The sequence below is a fragment of the Canis aureus genome, chromosome 5 (genome assembly GCF_053574225.1).
Source record: "Canis aureus isolate CA01 chromosome 5, VMU_Caureus_v.1.0, whole genome shotgun sequence".
Taxonomy (NCBI): Eukaryota; Metazoa; Chordata; class Mammalia; order Carnivora; family Canidae; genus Canis; species Canis aureus.
This window is the reverse complement of record NC_135615.1, coordinates 68,638,035-68,641,988: the sequence shown is the minus strand read 5'-3', so window position 1 is coordinate 68,641,988 and position 3,954 is coordinate 68,638,035.

Below are 3,954 nucleotides of genomic sequence, written 5' to 3'. Positions count from 1 at the left end.
AACAGAAAGAAAAAAATAACTACAACCCTCAAGAAATTTTGGTAATGAAATTATGGAGTACAGAATATAAAACGTGTAAAACTGTTTAAAACAGAATAAAAACACAAGACAATAAAAAGATATGTAGAAAGAAGATCAGGGATCCATGGGTGGCTCAGCGGTTTAGCGCCTGCCTTCGGCCCAGGGCACAATCCTGGAGCCCCAGATCAAGTCCCTCGTCGGGCTCCTGCGTGGAGCCTGCTTCTCCCTCTGCCTGTGTCTCTGCCTCTCTCTCTCTCTCTCTCTATCATGAATAAATAAATAAAATCTTTAAAAAAATAAAAAGTCTTTAGGTAAAGTAAAAAAAAAAAAAAAAAGGAAGATCAGATAGATTTGGAAAAGAACTAAACAGAATTTCCAGAAATAGCCAATATAATCGTTCAAGATAAGTACTCATTGGAATCCAAGAAAATCAACTACCATGAGATAAACAGAAGTTAGATATAGCTAAAGAGAGTATGTAGCACATGGAAAATATGAAGAGATGGAAATACTGAGAGATTAAGAGATATAAAAGAATTTTCTACAATTGAAGCATATGGAACCATAAGATATATCCATATGTAGACATATTATAGTGAAATGACACAATAGCAAAGAATATTGTGCAGTCATTAAAGGGGAAAAGAGATTCTAAATAAAGGAATTTAGATTTACTTTTATTTTTTTTAAAGATTTTATTTTTTTATTCATGAGAGACACACAGAGAGGCAGAGATACAGGCAGAGGGAGAAGCAGGCTCCCTGTGGGGAGCCCAGTGTGGGACTTGATCCCAAGACCCCAGGATCATGACCTGAGCCATGCACTCAACCACTGAGCCACTCAGGCACCCAGGAATTTAGATTCATAAAAGAAGTCAGATCATCTTGAAATAAACACTGAGAGAAAATAACTGTCAATATGACTTTTATAACCCAGATAACCTATCATGCAATAATGAGGAAGAAATAAAGTTTCAGAAAAGCAAGACTTGGACAGATCACTAGGTAGAGTGTCCATAAATAGCCTCCAAACAAAGGGAGAAGGAAAGTGAGCCAGATGTAAGGTCTGGGAGTCAAGAATATATGAAGAGCAAATGAACTGAAAAACAGAGAAAAGTCTAAATATTCACCATATTGACCATTTGCTGGAGATATATATATGTATACAACAAATCAGAACTAAAGTAATATGTAAGATGGAAGGGGGGTGACTGGAAATAAGGCCTTATATGATTCTTGTTCTGTTCAGAAAAAAAGCATGTTAATTTTAGACTTGATGCATGCATGAGAAAACATGAAGATCAGCCACAAAAGTAAGAAGTAGATATATAACTTCTAACCAATATAGACATGGGAATGATGAAAACCAAATTTGGGACCCCTGAGGGGTGAGGCTGGAAGGATGGGGATGAAATTGGGACATCTGGGTATGTGGGTGCTCACTCTTCTTTATACCTTTCCAGAAGTCTGAAGTATTTCTTTGAAATAGAATTTAACAACTTCTGGTTATTATTTGTTAAATCCTTTAAACTCTCTCAGTGGTGGTTCTCAGCCAAAGTTGATTTGAGCCCTCCACACGTGGCTATATCTGGAGGCATTTTTGGTTTTCACAAATGGGGGTATGCTCCTGGGAGCCAGTGGGCAGAGGCCAGGAATGCTAGTCAACATCTGATAGTGCACAGAACATTCCCCCTCATAACCAATAATTATTTGGCCCCAAATGTTAATGCTGCCAGGTTTAAGAGCTACCATTGTTGGGCACCTGGGTGGCTCAGTGGTTGAGTGTCTGCCTTCGGCTCAGGTCATGATCCCAGGGTCCTGGGATCGAGTCCCACATCAGGCTTCTTACAGGGAGCCTGCTTTTCCCTCTACCTATGTCTCTGCCTCTCTCTGTGTGTCTCTCATGAATAAATAATACAATCTTAGAAAAAAAAAAAAAGAAATACCATTCTTTTAGGATAAGAAATTTTCTCCCTCTCCCTTCTATTTAAAAGGAAATAAAGCTCCATTTTGAAAATCATACAAAGCAGATATAAGATGGTGACTCCATTCACAATACATTTCATATACATAATTATTTTCAGAGAGTAAAAATGTTTGATAAAGTCTTCAGGAAAAACATGAACTTTGTAACTAGGCAGTGTTAAAAAAAATTTTTTTTTTGGCAGTGTTAAAAATTAATTTACCTTTGGTTGATTGATAAAGTGCCACGACCACAGCAATAACTACTATGGGTTGCTTTTGACTGGAATTTATGAGATTTCTTTTTTAAAGATTTTATTTATTTATTCATGAGAGACACACACACACACACACACAGAGTAGAGACACAGGCAGAGGGAAAAGCAGGTTCCATGCAGGGAGCCCGACGTGGGACTCGATCCCGGTCTCTGGGATCACACCTTGGGCCGAAGGCGGCGCTAAAACTTTGAGCCACTGGGGCTGCCTTAAGATGGGATTTCTATGAAATAGTTAATTGCTTTCATTTTCTCCATCACCAAGAAAGGGACAAAAGGTAACTGAGAAAGAAGCTGTTTGTTCTTTTGTTTTCTTGTTAGTGGCACATTAGTATTCGACAGTGGTACTCTACTAAATTCTGGGGCTGCTACTGAAATGTCGTCGTTAAATTCTGACTTTACACATCTGGCATGCTGCCTAAATGCAGCTCAGTGTGTTAAAGTGTAGATTACAGTCCAACAAATCAATGCTCTTGAATTGTGGGTTTATGTAAACCTACAATTAAAAACAGTGTGCAATCACTTTCTTTGCCTACCTGATGAGGGGAAGAGAAGCAAGCTATTTTTCCAGGGTGAAGAGGTGAGAATGCCAGCTTAAAATAGAAGCATTCTCTTGCACATCCTTTAAGACATGGTTTTTGATAGAGGCAGTTTCTCTGTATACTTCGTCTACTACTACCCATACCATACTGTTTAGGGAAGTTCCTTTCTTTTCACTGACAGACTTGGGAGTTTCTTTAGAGAACCTGGTTTGGTGTGTTAGTATTTCCTTAAAAAAAAACCTGTGTGCATTTGTGGGTAACAAAACAAGAGCTGTGAGGCTCCTAGTAGAAAGGTAGGTACTTCAAATCCCACAGAAAATGAAAAGCTTCAAGCAACGTAGTCCCTAGCTACCATCTAGCAATTAAAAATGGCAGGATGGGGATCACCAAGCTTCATCTGATGCTTCTTTTGCAGAGATCAGAGTACAAGGAACAGGTACTATCCTATTTCTAGAGGCTAAGGTTTCATGGATTCATATTAGAAGGTTTTAGGACACAATTATACCCACAGGGCAAAACAATGTCAGTAATAGCTGGCTTCAAATTCAAACAAAAAGTTTATACATGGATACAATGAAAGATACAGTTTTATCTTTATAGCAGGTAGTGGTGGCTGACAGCCAGCTATTGAAAACTATTTCAGAAAGAAAAACTTTCTAGGATTGGTTTTTCAATCATTTTGACTAAAACAAAGGAAAAAAAAAGATCATTCTTATAGGAAATCTCTTTTTACACAGGAAAATCTCTATATAGAAATGTTTTTGCCACATTTCATATTTTGAGAGTAGGGACGTTCAGGACGTGAAAGGCTTGTACTTCTTTTCTCAGTGACCGTTCCCTCCTTTTTTTGGAGGGGCAGGGGTTCCATTCCTTTCTAAATCAGTTGTCCCAAGAATCACCTTTTCATGTAATAATAGAATTGTAACCAGCCCTGCTGTCTAGAAACTGTTAATGTGATTGGAAATGTGAAAGATGTTGACTAAATTATGGGAATACCATATAGAATCTGAATAGAATTTTATCCTTTATTCATTTTTAGATAATTTCATTTTACTCAAAGGAGACTTGATGAGTCAGGGGCACTATTGAAGAGTTAGCATTTAATTTGATTTTCATTTCAAATATAGAATAAAATTTCAGTATTTTGCCGTATTT